General features: G+C 38.4%; 1 long non-coding RNA gene across 1 annotated transcript in view; it reads left to right on the top strand.

Moving 5' to 3' along the window:
• Window positions 1-9,367, top strand: part of LOC134547731 (uncharacterized) — an 87,794-nt gene extending 78,427 nt beyond the window's left edge. Inside the window, exon 4 of the long non-coding RNA XR_010079580.1 lies at window positions 9,250-9,367. This is a non-coding gene — a long non-coding RNA (uncharacterized LOC134547731). The remainder of the gene's footprint in view (window positions 1-9,249) is intronic.
• The last annotated feature ends 6,975 nt before the right edge of the window (window positions 9,368-16,342 follow it).

Here is a 16,342-nt window from a genome sequence, read left to right as displayed (position 1 = left end):
CACCTGGGTGGCCACCTGCCTCCTCACTTGGTTCCTTGCTTCTCACAGCTCCAGCTCTGCAACAATGCTGCAGAGAACCAGGCCAGCTCTGCCTGGTGCTGGTGAGAGCTTGGGAATTTTGCTGTCTAGGGAAAGAATGTTGTTATGTCTAATGTTTAATGCAGCGCTGGCACTGGGAGGCTGCCGGCAGATTTGTTTACTTGACAGGCTCTGCTAGGTTGACTTTCTAAGGGTAAAAACCCACATTCCTGTGTGGAAGGACTTCCATAGGAATGGATCAACCCGTTGCATCAGTCTGTGGTTGCTCAGAGCCAACAGGGCCGCTCAGGTGTGCCTGATCGTGTTCTCTGCTTCGGCTTAACAACAGAACACAACAGTGTGCCAGTTCCGATCTCCTCCTGCAAGAGACTCCCAAGAGCACATTTTTCTGCATTAGGGCTGGTTTCTGTCTTTCAGAATTCTTTTGGTGAGGTTTGAAGCTTCATGGAATAAGAAATGCAGTAGCCTTCATGATTAGCTTTCATATTATTTTTATATTACATGAAAGCAAGTTCATTTTTCTTCTAGTGGGGCAATAGTGGTTAAATTATGTCTTAAAGTGAAAAAATGTTTGCAGAGATTGTTGATGACTCAGATGGTTTCTAGGGCAAACCATTGTTTCAAGAGCAGCATGTGCTTGTTCAGTAGACACCCTCAATGCCATCAAACATGACTAACAACACTGACCAAAAAAGGTATTTGTCTTGAATTTGAGAAAGCACAAATATTTAAATCAAAGCAGAAAAACAGCTGCTGCCTCAAAAGGCCAGTGGAAAAATAGCAAGAACCATCATATCTGGAATTGGGACTTTATACAACATCTTTAATGCAATAAATATCCATCCTATTTATTCAAATTAACTACATGTGCTATGTCTGTACTAAGGCCAGCAAGGAGATTTGCTATTAATGGTTATTTCCATGTAATAAAATTGTGTGCAGCTCTGTACCTTTTTAGATATGTGAAAATATTTTGCATGTAGACACATACACAAAGATTTACACATACAGACAAAAATCCTGTGAAAAACACAATGCGTTTGGTCTACACTAAATATTTTCAGTTGTATTTGTGCTCCTGATGCTTAAATGAAAAATTGATGTTGAAGAATTTTAACAGTTGATCTCAGATTCATCTCCTCAAATTTCCTGGAATGCTTAAAATTGCAACTGTAATCTCATGCTTCCTATGCTAAATTTATTTTGGACAACAAGCTAATGGAAACAAAATTAATTTAGGTCAAAGACTGTAAGGATTTTGACATATCTAAACAATATAAAGGGGTTGAAGTCTCAAGAATTTAGTCTGACACAGCATGTAACTATCTGTTATTCGTACCCCTCTCATTAAGAGAAAATAATTTTATTAGTTTGCTTAAGAATTTCAAGCCACTAAATCTTTCAAAATGAAACTTGCTACTAACAACATGTCCCAGAAAGTCAACAGAGTAAAACAAACTTTGTAGATTTCATATCTGATAGTACTGAAGATCAGACATCTAATGTGATTCATGCAAAAAGTACAGTGGATGGTGAAGTCCCAGATCCCTTAAAAAGTAATTAAAACTTCAGTATGCCTTTGAGATGTACAACTCCCATCTATCATTTGACTTTTATTCCTTCCTTTCAAGAATAAAAGTAGCAACTTTGCTGCTTGCTTGCCATTTTTGAATGACCTAACTCTAAAGTCCTGCTGTTTTCTGCTTTTTCACAGGACAAAATCTCTAAGCTTTTCCTTTTTTCTCTAAGCTTTTACCCTTTTATTGATTAGCTATCAGATTTATTGTGAAATTGTATCTGTCCTATGTTTTTGTGGCATTTTCTTTTAGGTCAGTTTTGCTGTGTGCTAACAAGCTGTACAGAAGAACACAGCTCAAGAGACAGATGAAGTAGTGATTGGTTCATCAGATCCTCTGGGGCATAGGGACTCTCAAAAAGTAACTGCTCCATTTATTTTTTTTTTTTAAGTTTTTAATAGGGTAATATTGGCTTAAGAGTGTTACTATTTTACTGAGATTTAAATCAGAGATTTCCCTTTCTGTAAGTGGTCCAAGGTGCGTGGTCAATTCAAAAGCAAAATCTTTTGATGTCAAGGAGTCTTGAGTTAATTTTAATAATGCATGTAGCGAGAATTTGCTAATATTTTTCCCCCAAAGACATGAAAATTATACCAAGATAAAAAAGATAGTACTCTAATAAGTTGTGATATCAAAACCACCTATTTTTGCTGTAGTTATGTCCCATTGAACTTGATCCTCATTTAAATCCAGAGCAAAATTAAACCCATTTTTGGATGCAGGTACAGAAGAATACCATGTTGAAACTGCTAAGAAATTTAGTCAGGAAAACTGAATTACAATCAGGTTGGAATTTGGACATTTGTTTAGACTAGCTTATCACAGGTACCACTCACTTCCTAGTTCCTTTACTTCATGATTAACTTCTTGGATTGAGCTTTTGACCTAGAAGTCATAATTCCACTGCTTTTAATGGTCTGCATCTCAACTCTTGAACTTCGAGGTACATAACTCACAGTACAGATAAGCAAATAGTAAAAACATTGGTTGAATACTATTGGTTATCTCATAGCAAATTTCCATTGAGAGTTGCACTACGTTGTTTTCCATTCTTATTTCATTTTTGAACCAGGTCAAACTCACACAAAATTGAAGGCAGGGTAGTGCATGGGTTTAACAATAATAAGGCAGCAGTTGTGAAAAAGGCATAAAAATTCAAAAGCTAAGGTCCCAGCTGAAGGTAATTTTTTTATTTAAAAAGCATGTATTCCTGATATGTTTATGGCTGACATATCGAGTTTTTTCAGGCTCCGGTGTCCAAATCAGTACCTGTAATGGAGACTGAGTCCACACCAGGAAGTGATGCTAGGAGGGTGGGTGTGCCAGCTTACAAAGCCACAGATGTCTTGAAGTAATAAGGAAGGACTGGAAATTGTACTGACATACAACAATTCATTTCTGTTCCTTAGTGTTTATTATAGAAATGTTCAAGCTGGAGACTTGGCACACTCCATGTTAACTGTATAACAACTTCCACTATTGTTTTACAACAATAAATACTTCTGATTGTAAAAAGATAAATTTTACCAAGAGATTCCATGTGGTATGACCCCATGCACTGCAATGTTTCCTGAGAGAAGCATCACACACAACATCCTGGCTGTTGCTGCAACCATCATCCATCTCCATGAGAAATATCCAGGTTAGGTGAGTGAAAGTGAGAAACCTCCTGCTTTTTTAGAAGAGCCATTTAGTTCACTTCAATTTAAGGAACAAAACTAGAAACCATGGTTCCTCTCATTTTATTAACAATCTGGTTCTTGACACAATACTAAAAATTAGTTATGCCATTCTAGGTCAGTGAAATTGATTTCCTTCTTCTGGACATATTCTGATGTTGGAGTTGCCATCTCAGCTGTAGGACAGAATACATTATTTAACATCTTCTCAGACAATGCAGTAAATGTGGACAGAGAAGAGGGAACAGGTGGAAAAGAGAAAGGGAGGGTAAACAAACACTATTTTACTAAATACTCTTCAAAAGGTTCTGTGATGCAAATGTGGGTTAAATTGAAAATGGTCTTCATTTTAACATGTGGTTGAGGTTGAAAGTGGATTTTCATACATGGGGCTGTGTTTCTCTCTGTCATCATATTAGTATTTATTGATTTTAGCTTTCCAGAGCTAGTGGAGGTTTCCAGGGTTGTCCCTTGCCTAATTGACCATTTATGCATGGCCTGCTTCTCCCTTTTGTTTTACAATGTGCTCTTAGAAAAGAATTAATAAATTCAGTTCTGCACATCTTTTCTTATCTTGCTTCTAGAAACAAATATGTCCAAAAACTTGGCAACAGTAGCCCAAGGATAAATCCCCTTGTTTGACAGGACTTTTCAGTAGTAGCTGCTTTCTAATGGCCAGCTTGATAGAACCATTAATAAGCAAATCCCATGTAGTACCGAGAATTCAGGAAAACTTTTTCATGAGAAACGGTGCAGACTGCATTTTACTGAAAATATCTTCGTCTTTAATGAAACAGGGACAATATTACAAGCAACTGGTGTCCCAATTTCTAATTAAAAATTGTCTTGGGGATCAAAATCAGCGATAAATATGTAGGTATTTGTATTAACCAGCTTCTTGCAGAGTAACAGAGTTGCCACAAACATCAAATTCAGTATACCCAGGAAACCTGGGTCAAGAAAATAATAACTCCTTTCTAAAATAGCAGATATCACATCTTCATCACTTAAATGTCAAAATATTTGAACTAAGAAAATGTAAATATTAATGGATTAAACTAATCTGCCAAGTTGGAGTTTGAAAGTGTTCCAAGTAGGAAGATGATGAGTTTCACCAAAGAGAAAGGGCTTGAATGAAGGACATTTTTTTGTTTGTTTTGTTGGTTTTTGAGTTTTTTAAAAATTTATTTGTTCAAAATTGAAGTTTTGTGCTGTGTATAGTCATTTTCTGGTTGTATTTCAAAGCACTAAAGTACCAGGAAAATTTCTGTCAGCATTAAGGTTATCCTTCAGAATTTATACATATGGAAATTTATTCCTAAATAACTACTTCTGATTGATTGTTTTCAATTAGCTCCCTGTGTAGGTGCTGTTATAGGAAATATGTATCTAATTTTGAACGTGGTAGCTATTACACACGCTTTACATGTCTTACCCCAGTACAGATTAATTTTCTTTGTAGACAAAAGTATACTTTCTACTTCATAACACTTAAAAGTAAACTTAATGTCAAAATCACAATGTATGAAGGGGGTAGTAATACCCACCACAAGAGATGTAGTTGGAAGAAACAGAAAATCTTTGGTGTGCATGTGCTCTTCTTCAGATCTTGGGTGCCTGAAAGCTTTCCTATATTTGCTTTCCCTACAAACTTTGTAATGCTTTTTGCCTTAAAATGACAGGTACAAGAGTGTTGCTAAGTATCAACTCATTTCTTTTCTTCTCTTCATTATGAAAAAAATAACCTTATGTTAGAAGACAGTGGTGTTTGTTAAATGACATTTGTCTTATTTTCTTGTAAATTGCATTTAATTTCTATGCAACAATCTTATATCTTTTGATAGGCTAAGAAAACTGGTTGTGCTTAAAAAGGTACTTCTCTATGGTTTGAAGACTGATGTTTACCCTTTGAAAGTTTCTGAATGTGTTACTTACCATTGTCAGTTATTTTTTCCTTTTACTCTGCCTTGCAAGAGCCCTGACAAAGTAATGATTCAGAGCAGGGGATGTAGACCAGATTTAAATACTTAGCATTTTACTTCAGGCATCTGGCTCATCCAGTCATATTTAAATATAATCAAGAAATTCTTGAAATACTTTAAAGTTTATATTTCAGGGGAAAGGCAAAATAAAAATTCTTTTGAAAATAAAACCAAACCAACATTGTCCGTATCTGGACACTATGTCTCCTCCCTGCTTCTTCTTGCTTCTTCTGCTGCAGAAAGAAATCTATTTAGGGTCATCTTAGAAAGGTTCCTGTCTTTTCAGCATGACATTGGCCCATGGATCAGAATACTATTGTGAACTTTATTTGCGTTTCTGTGGACATTAAAAAGCACTGATCTGGCAGAAAACCCAGCAGCCAATTTTATATATCACAACATTCACAATACAATTTTCATGACTCCTTTCTGTGCTTATTTAGATATTTAGTATAATTTTGTTCTGCTGTTTTTTTAATTACTAAGCAGATGTTGGTATTTATGAGATGTAATTGTAAAACTTCAGTGTAGAGGAACAAAAGAATAGGTGTTGAGGATTAATAGCACTTCAGGTGGCCTGTTGAGAGTCAGCAGTGTAATAATCTGTGTTGTGGCAGCACAGTTGTTGTCATGGCCCCAGGGCTATACAGCATCCATCTGTCCTTGGGCAGAGTTCCTGTGGAAAGTGGAGGCTTTTGAGGGGCTGGAGTGTGATATAATATGAGCCTGACTTCAGCTCCAGGTGCCAATGCTCAAACATTGTTCCTAAGTGAGTAGCACTTATAAAGTGATCTGAATAAATAGTAATGTTCCATCCAAGTGGGAGGTCAGTTGATGGACATCATGCTGCTTCTGAGGAACCACTGCATGACCCCAGTCGACACATAAAGTGATGGTTTTCTTCTCTCATTTGGTGGACAACTGGCCAGACACCACTCTGCTGGGAACCTGTTCCTTTGGAAGCAGCAATGAGTATTAAATGATTTGGGGTTTAAAGAAGCTGAAAGGAAAATACTCTGCAGGTCATGGAGGCTTATATTCCATCACTGCATTTTGGATCTGGATCAGCTGCCTAGAGTCAGTTTCTGATTGGAAGAAAAGCATTAGAACGGGAAGGTATCTCTCTTCTGCAGAAATCAAGGTTTGGTTGCAAAACAAATATTTATTTCACTTTCAGATTTGTGATTTTAGATGCCCTGAAAACAGCATTCTTAAAACTCTGTCCTGTCCTGGAAAGAAGAAACACAGAACAGGAGCCTCTTGGGGATACGGATCTGCCAAGGGAATAAATGGATTTATGCAGCATTATTTAACAGCTACTGCCCGGAATATTGTTAGGAGCCATAGATCATGGTTGCAACACTAAAAACTCTGGAATGGAAACAAAATTTCAGTTTTGTTTTCCTCCAGTCTGCAACTGCTTTATTCCGTCGGTGCTGTTTTTTGACAACTCTGTGTAAGCAATGCGAATATCTTGCCTGTGGAACTCAGAAGTATCATTTTATGTTCAGGCTTTATCCGGGACACAGTTGTTAGAGATAAGGAATGTCCAGCCCTCCTCCTCCCTCCCTGTCCCCATTACTGGAAGATAGCCCTGGTGGCTTTGTACTTTAACATTAGAACTGGAAAGGACTTACTCCACCCGCCAAAGCATGACAAAGACAGGATATATCTTAAGTACATCTAGATAATTCACTTCTGTTTAAATAGTCAAATGAAAAGGATTCTTGTATATGCCCTGGGAGACTATTTCCCAGTTTAACAAGACTGTTTTATTCTGATTGCAATTCTGTGTTTTCCACATTTGGAAATGAGCACGAATGACCATTGTGATCTTTTAACCGTATTTGTTCCCTAATACTGCCCACAGAACTTTCTGAATTAATGTCTGTTTTAGCCAAAGTGCTTTCAAGAGACAGCGACCCAACTGCTAACTTGGTGAAGCATTCCAGTTTATTGTTTTTCTCTTAAATGCATGTTTGGCTTAACTTTCTAGCTACATTACACCACGAGTAACAGATGTCTGTATTTTTTTGTTTTGTTCCACATTCTTTGTTTCCTTATAAAAGAAATTACAAATTAGCCACTATACTTATCATACGTGAATTACAGATTTTTGGGTGTGTAGATTTTTGCAGCCTATAGATTTTTGCAACCTATACCCACAAAGCCTGCTCTTTTGAGGTTTTTAAAGTAGTTTATTTCTGCCTTTATACTCGTATTACTGGACTAACTCCTCTGAGCTGTAATGGTGACAGGGAGATGTAAATTTCTGAGGAAACTTAAACCCTTGGAGTTGCCATATCAAAGCAGATCATTGCTGGACCAGATTCCAAGCTCACCTAGTACAGAGGAATGATTATTACTTCCTGTACCATGAAATTTTGGAGGTGTAAAATGAATTAATTTTTAAACTCTTTTTAGGTTTTTTCCATACCTCGTGATATGGAGGAAAATGAGGATTAAGTGGCATGTTTAGACTGACTGGCAAGTGGAATTCAAGAATGAAATCCCCAACAAGTTACACAAAGACAAAGTTTTGCCGTTCATTCATTCCCAGTATCTTTCTGAGTAAGAGCTTTCCGTAGGTTTTTCTGTTAGAAATTTCCTTCTGCAGAAAATCTCCAAAAATCTGCAGTAAATCTCCAAAATCTGAAATTAAAACTAAGTTCCTGGGGGTATGATAAGATTGCTGGAACATGGTGACCTGCTCCCCACAGAAACTGTAGAGTCTTCTCCACCTTTGCAGATGTTGCAAACTTGACCAGAGATGGCACTGAGCAATATTCTGTCGCTTTGGATCTGGCCCTACTTTGTGTGTAATGTTAAACCAGATTATCTCCAGACCTCACTTCTGTTTCTGCAGTTCTGCTTTTTCTTTTTTTTTTATCAGTGATTTCTAGAACAAAATCTGCTAAGTTTCTAGTTTCATTGTCTTTAGATACTGCTGTCACACAGTACTGACAACCTGGGGAGCCAAAGCCTATGAAGTGCTTACTGTGTCTCATCAGATTTCTGCATCAGATGTGGGAGATTGAACACAATGTTTTCCTTGGAACTCTTGGTTCTGGGTAAAATCTTCGCTAAGCACAAGCTTTAGGTTTTTTATTGGCATATGATGGTAGAATGACTTAAATTCAGGAATGAGTGAAAGGTTATAATATGCTGCTGTACGTTATTCCCAGATTGAAAAGAGAGACTGTGGTGGATATCTGTGGTGATCTGTTGCCATGGTTAACAGGGATGTCAGAAAGAGTGAGATGTCTCACTGACATTTTAAAAGCAGAAATGTTTTCCTGATCTTCAGTTATGAGAAAATACAAAGAAATAAGACATTTGTGGTAACATTAAAGAAATTTTTGTTTCAATTTCCCAAATTTAGAAGTAAAATAGAGAAGACCTGCAGTTCATTAAATGAACCGACAGGGTTTATGGGTCAGCTGTTACCATGGGTAGATCTGAGTCACTCAGGACCAATGCAAAGTGCTCTAGAAGTTTACTTCAGTCATGTTCTCATAACTCTAGGAGGAAAGAGAGCTCAAGACCTTTCCAAAAATGCCCAATTAGGCAGCAAAAAACTTTATAAAGTGACTGTTAGAAGACAAACTCACAGTGTTGTGTTTCTGCACCCTAAACACCCACAGTTCTGAGTTTTCTGTGCTTTATATTTAAATTTTGCAAGGTTGCAAAAACTTTACCTGTTTTCTTGGTTTTGGGTTTTTGTTTGTTTGTTTGTTTGTTTTTTCCTTTGGATCTTCCCATTTCTTCAGTTGGTCTGTTCATCTGCTTTGGTGGCCTTCATGAAACTCCAAAGCTCCTTCTAAAGTAAATGGAATAGTCATTAATCAAAAACTGATGTAAAAACCTGCTTGGTACTTATAGCTAAAAGAAGATACATATAATGAAATGTATGAAAGAAAATTATCTCTGCCAACAAAACTGTCTCATGGTGGACTCTATGTTTCTTTTCAGGCTGCCATACAGGTATTCAGAATCCTGGGTGCTGGAAATCAAGTTTCAGAACATTAACTTGGTAATTGTTTTGTGATAGTGGACCAATATTTGTTTATTGACCAGGACTGGAATTAGAGGTAAGATTTCTATTTCTTAACCTGTAATGGAACATTTTGGAAAGACAAGAAAAATATCTCTACTATCATCACAGGAAAATAAAGTTGAAGTTGTACTCCTTACTGTTAAGAGTACAACTTTCTTTTCAAAATAGGAATTGTTTTTAAACTCCCCTTTAGACCTTCTCTAATCCTAGGAGAGAGAGAGAGAAATTACTTCCCAGTAGAAGTAATTGCATAGGAAATAGATCCTTGAGAAAAGGTTGTTTGCTCAGCTTTAAAATAAATTTTTGATTTTGTTTCACTGAGGAATGGCTGATCTGTTCCTCCTGCTTCCCACAGGGACATAACTTGTGCTGAATTACAGAAAATATTTTTCATTTCTAAAGGTAGTGAAGGTCTCTGCAGGATGAAGTGCAGAGCTAGTACTCAGATTTCTGTGGGTCGGCTATTGTACTTTCTGAGGAACCTTGGTGAAATGAATCGGGATTTTCACATATTTCTGCACTTCTGCAGAAATATCAACTACTGCATAGGGGATACATACCATAGAGGTATCTACAGCTACATCTACAGAAACATGAATTAAAAGCTTATGCATTTAAGTTTATGCATATAATGTAGTAATGGAAAGTAGACTCTTCTGTGAGGAAACTGATGACCGTTGGGATCAAGACAGAAAGGTAAAAATCAATATACTCCTTTTCCAAGAATTATGCAAATATTGATGTTTCTAATCTGTAACTAAATTATCAGTATAATTTAACTAAATGACTCTTTTGTGGCTGCCTGTACTTGGCGGAAGCTTGCTTCTGAGGTTAGTAGACCATCCTACAAGATATAAGCAACATAGGAGTTTGCTATGGGAAAAGCCCCCACTGGGTTTACTCCTCTGACAACAGATTCTTAAGAGTAATGTCAATGACTCTATATCTGCTGCTCCCTAAAAATCTACCTATTTTGTCTTCTAGTGTGGGTTCAGGTCTGCAATTGGGCCCCATTTTTTTCAGGCACCAATACTGGACAAGCCTTGTAGGCTAGAAGCTGAATTTTTATGCAGGCTGCTACACACACAAACCTGAACATTCTCAATTTTTCTGACAAACTTCCCCAGATATTGTTATTCAACATCTGGCAATTAGCTTGACCAGGCTCCTTCCTAGCCTTGGAAGGGTCTGTGGTTCCATCCATCCTTGAGATGCCATCAAGGGTGGCCAGACATAGTACAAACGTTCTCCTGCTGGCAAACAGGATGCAGAAATATTCTTAAGACAGAGCCAACTTGGTCTTTGAGTATTTTCTGGCTTCTCTTCATCCATTTGCCACAGCACTGTGAGTTTATGCATATTTAAGTTTGCTGTCTCCTCATTCTTGACCTCTCACGTTGTTGGTTTTACCAATGATTGCTACAGTTTTCATAATTGCATACAGAATGTCATGGGTTGGCACTGGCCAGATGTTAATGCACCCATGAATATATGTTTTTTCTCTAACAACTCCTGTGGGATGTGATCAGGAACAGAGCAGAGCAGGCTTAAATCTTGAAAACAAAAAACCACCAAAACTTTATTACATTACATAAGAACAGCGACAGAAAAACTCTTAAACACACACAGAGACAGAAATAAAAACTTCTCAGGACATTTTTTCTCTTCTCCCAGTTTCCATCCCCCACACATTACTCTTCACAGACTAAACCTTTGGGTTTTAGATCAAACAATCACCACTCAGAAAAACACAAACCAATCTTCAATTCAGCAAGGGAGACAGGAGTCTCTCTGGCACCACAGACTGTTCTCCAGAACACACAGGTCTACTCCTTATGTGTTCCCATGTCACCCATGGCACTGCCCGGAGAAGTCTGCTAAGGTGACACTCTCTTTTTCCTATGTCCAGCGCTCTCACCGCTGTCTCATAGGCCAAAACTACATACAGGGCTTTTTAAGGATGCTGCATGCCGAGCTCTCCCCTTTTTACCCAGGGGCCGGGGTTCCAGGAGCAGGTCTGCCCTGAGGGCAGAGGGCACCACCTCACCCTCCCCCTCTCTTCTCTGCTCGCTCCACTCTTCAAGTGCCAGTCACTGTAGCAAAAGCAGGGCAGCAGCATCCACCCAAAATGCAGTTTATGTTCAAAAGAGACTTAAGTTCAGTCCATGGCTGACATTATGCAAGAGAAGTCCAGCTCAGAAGGCTACTCCTCTCATTCTTCCATTGGGTTCCTTCCAATTGTGCTTTATCATCTCAGTCCCAGGCCGCTTCCCTCTCTCCGAAACCACCAGTCATGAGAATCAATGTCTAAGAAAAGTTTCTTTCTACCAAGCAAGGGTTAACAGTTTTTTCTCGGCAGGGTGCAGGCTCAGGCACTCCCAGGCTCCGCAACACCCACGTGGCTGAGCACCTTCTCCCCGAGTTTGGTGGGGGGGAGGGGGGTGAGCACACACAGAAGGCACTTCCACAGTTTTCCACCCCTCCATCCTGGACGGGGCAGCTCAGTTCCAGTCCTGTCCACTCTCTTCTCCCCCCCCGGGGCTCCGGCTTACTTGAGCCTGACCACGTGTTTCCCCTCCCCCACCCAGCCTCGTGGCTGGGCAGGGGAAGGAGGCCTGAGACATCTCTCCGCTGAAACCGGGATCTGAAAAGAGGCCGAACCCCCTTGGGGTCCTTCTTTTAACTCTTTGTGTCCTCAGAGGCGTGTCCAAACCTCTGAGTGACCAATCCAGGTGCCAGCAGAAAAGCTGATTACTGATTGGACTGCCCACATCCCCCTGGAAAAATTCACCTCCCCCGCAACCACGACAAGTTTACATAATTGGGCTGAAGTTCTACAGTCAGCAACAATTGCACTGGGTTTTAATCAGTGTTGCTGAAAGTATTACAGCCTTTAAAAGCAAGTATAGCTTATCGTATATATATATATATATATGCATATTCTAGGTGTTCTTTTAATATGCAAAAATATTTGTTATATATATATATATAATTGCTAACCTTTAAATTAACTTCAGTGTTAATACACTTATGAACTAGATTGCTTATTTTGATTTTTTTTCTGCTTAATCTGGGAGTGTGTCCTTTAATAATACAGCTTCACCCTTAATGACTGCAGTCATCCTAAACTCATGCCAGAAAAAACATTGTACTACAGTGCTCTATCATGTGTTACATTCATTATCTGACCAAAAGGCTGCACTCCTCCACACAATTACACCGAGGCTGGACACAAAAATGTGTAAATGTGTGTACTTGTAATAGAAATGTGCTTTGAGGGTTAGAACTCTTTAAACAAAGACAGGCATTATTTCTGGTTTTTGCCCAATCTTGATTTCTTCTTAAAACAGATCAACATGTAGCAGAGAATATCCATGGCAGCTATCATAATAAATTGTCTCCTAAAACAGTGAGGCAGACTTCAAGGTCTGCTCTGAGTCTAGATAAAAGCAGGAGACAATAACAGCCAACAATGGTAAAGTATAAAACAAACAAATTAAAACGATACAGTAAAGGAAGTAATAATATCACAAATGGACTACAAATGTGCAGTGCATTTTTAATTTTAAATATAGAAAATAAATTGGAAAAGCACGTTTTGGCCTGTTTCTCTATCCTGAACATTTGTAGCTGATTTCTATGTGTTGAGGTTGTTTTTTATTTAGTTGAATAGGATCTGTGTTCTCCTAGGGATGTCCAATATCTTGGCAAGGACACAAAGGTCTGTAGGGCAGGAAAGCTGAGGAACTGGGACTGTGGGCTGATATATGCACACTTATGTTGAAAAATGCAGTGACTGGAGACCATCTGTGCAATGGGATGCCTTGGTGTTGTACAGATGAAGTAAAGACATTTCTCTAAGCTCAGCACCACATAAATATGTTTTGAGCTCCAAGTGCGAGGAAGTCAGTAATAATGGAGTCAGAGAGCAGTTAGTGAATCCAAAGGCACATTTCTCTCTCTCTGAACTTGGTAGCTCTGTGCAAGCTGAATGAAGGTGTCTTTCATGTTTGCAATTGCCCTGAGTATTCAATTTCCAGTCTTTTGACCTTTGAAATCAAACCTTTCAGCCCTCTCACAGGAAGCCAACTATGTTCATAGCTGAAACTACATAAGCTCTTTTTGGATAAATTCTGTCCTGACTGATACCATGGGTGTCACTAAGGTTTCTTGCAATGCACATTCAATGGAGGGGTTCAATCCACCTCCCATAAAATACATTTTCTCTAGTAAGTTGCACAGTAACAAGGAGTATTTCTGTTTGTTGAAACTAACTCTGCTTTTGGCATAGGAGAGTTTGTTCATGTGGATAGGGATCTGCTGTGCTGGTTGGCCCAGTGCCAAAGAAGGGTGCAAGGAACTCTTGATTCACTAGTGTCAACAAAGTAATATACTTCAATAAAAAAACCAACCAACCAACCAACCATAAACAACAAAACAAAAAAAACCTACAACCAAACAACAACAACAACAACAACAACAACAACAAAACCCACAAAAAAAAAAAAAAAAAAACCCAACCAAAAAAACCCCAACAAAACAAAACAAAAAAACCTTTCCATTGAGTACAAACCAGTTCTCATTCTGAGCAGAATGATGTCAGCATTCTGGTGGTAGAATTCATCCTGATATATGACCCAGGATCAGTTTGCATGTATTTCATTATCTTTCACAGTTTAGTAAGTATTCCCACAGTACACTTATCAGTGAAAAATGTAATCTTATCACAAGTTGCAAATATGTGCTCAACATGCCCACAGTCCTTATGGAGGATGAACAATTGTCTGCCACCTCACAAAACCCAGCAGCAGATAGCATTTGGAGTTTCTGGGCATCCCCAGCAATACAGATCCATGGAGGATCCAGGAACATATTCCTGCTCCAGTTTTCATTCTTTACACATCCCAACAACAAAAGGTTGTAATTTTAGGGTTGAGTGTGAGTTGTGTGACTTAGATGAGAGTTGCACAAAAGTGTGTTGTGAATTTGTGGAAGTGTACTTCAAGACATGTTGGCATGTTGATCTCTTGAATGAAGTGTGTTTTACTGCGTGCTCTGGGGGAGCCTTGGAGAGGAGCAGTCGATCTCAATTAATGTGAAAAGAATCTGGCCACGCGTATATTGAAAAGGTTTGCTTTCTGCCATCAAAGTGCTTCCCAGCTGGATGTTGTTAATAAATAATTGTCTGGTTTCACTTACTGCCTTAAAGTTCAAAATCTTCACGTTTTATGGGTAGTCAAACAAAGTAAAGAGCACAAAGATTGAAAGATCTGAGTTACCATTCCTGGATAATGCAAGACATTATATAAAACCTGATGATATGGGAGATAATTGATACAGTCCCACACAAAAAGTTTAAGTTCTGCAACTGCTGCCTATATTATAGGAGCCTTTCTTTAAAATTTTCTCTAAGGGTGGTTTTGGAAGTTGACACTTGCATCTTTATCAAATATTTCTTGGTGTCTCTTTTTCTAAAATTATCTCATAACTATCTATTAAACATTTTATTTAGGACACCATCATAGTCAAGTAAACAAGCGATTATATTTTTATTTAGTTGATACTCGTGCAAACAAACTATTATATTTCACTTTGTTGCACTTTATTTATTTAAAGGCTAATGGTACATGCTACACCTAATCTGTGTTTCCTTTAACCAGAATAAAATCGAATCAGGAAAAGAGAAGTAATGTAATTAGCATTGGTCTGCTTCATTACGTTTTACACATACAAACATGCATTGCATTTATTTTCTAGAACCTATTTATTGTGAAAAATGTTTTCATCACAGTTAGGATATACAAAGATGCCTAAAGGGCTTGGATGCTCAAATCCTGCTTGTTTTTCTCCATTTGCTTCTGATCACTGGAGAAGTTTTCCAGTGGAGAAATGTCTGGGAAGCATTTAACAGAGGTCTCACCTCAGAAATGTTATGCTAATTTTTGTCTGCTCTGAGACTCCAGGAGTTCAGGACATGGAATGAATTTGCACGTGTTTAATGTTTCCACAGTTTTATTCTGAAAGTCTTGAGCAATTCCTCCTTAGTATGCTGGGACTTTCCTTCTGGGGAGCTGGCTTTCTAAAGGGATATTTAAGAGCAGTCATAAGAGTCACCCTGAATCCACATTTGCAGCTCAGTATCTAAGAAGGCAATTAAAAGTCAAAGCCCAGTTTTATCAGCTGAAATCAGAACTCGGAATGGTTTTCATTTCAGAATTTATTTAAATCAGGTCCAGCTTTGGGCATTTGAGTTATAAACACTTCTTCATTTGAAACCGGACTGATCTTTTGAGCAGATGAAAAGGCCTTATGAAACACAGGCCTCAGCTTAGAAAAATGGTCAAGCAAAATGTCTGCCTTTAAGGTGGCTTTATCTGCACTGTCATAGCTAAGGGGTTTGTGCCAAAATGTCAAAAGATCTCCTTCTGTCTTCTGCACAGATATAGATTGGTTAGCATGCTTGCCTCAATAAGATGTGCAAGGAACCTTCCAGAAAAGCTGAGAGGATGGTAAGAATAACATTAAACAGCAGCAATTGCCCCCAACCCTGCCCATCACTCCCCTCCTCTGCAAATCCTTCTGATGTTTTAAAAAGTGTAATGTAATTTCTGATGAAATACTGGGGTTTTTTTCTATAGCCTGTAGGTGTAAGTTTTTCCACAGAGCTGTCTAGCCTTATTTAGACAATACATTTGAAGACAGGGAGATGTAGTTACCTGAATGTTGAAGGAGAGGGCCCCGCAAATGGGATTCTGAAGACATAGGTGAGAGCAAAATACCTGTCAAAGAATGACAAGTAATGATATGAGGCCTAATTTATAAAAAATAAAGTGTAGGTCTTATGATCTCACTTATCACTGCACATGGACACAGCAGGTTGTTCCTCACCAGCAGGGACATGTTGGATATTAAAAATCTTCTTGAGGTAAGACTTCAGCTCAGACAGAACTGCACTGCACACCCTGAATATTCCTTAACAATGAGATTCATTACAGGAAGCAAACAGCT

The sequence above is a fragment of the Prinia subflava genome, chromosome 2 (genome assembly GCF_021018805.1).
Source record: "Prinia subflava isolate CZ2003 ecotype Zambia chromosome 2, Cam_Psub_1.2, whole genome shotgun sequence".
Classification (NCBI taxonomy): Eukaryota; Metazoa; Chordata; class Aves; order Passeriformes; family Cisticolidae; genus Prinia; species Prinia subflava.
Note: the sequence above shows the minus strand (reverse complement) of the source record. Positions and strands in the feature narration are given on the sequence as shown.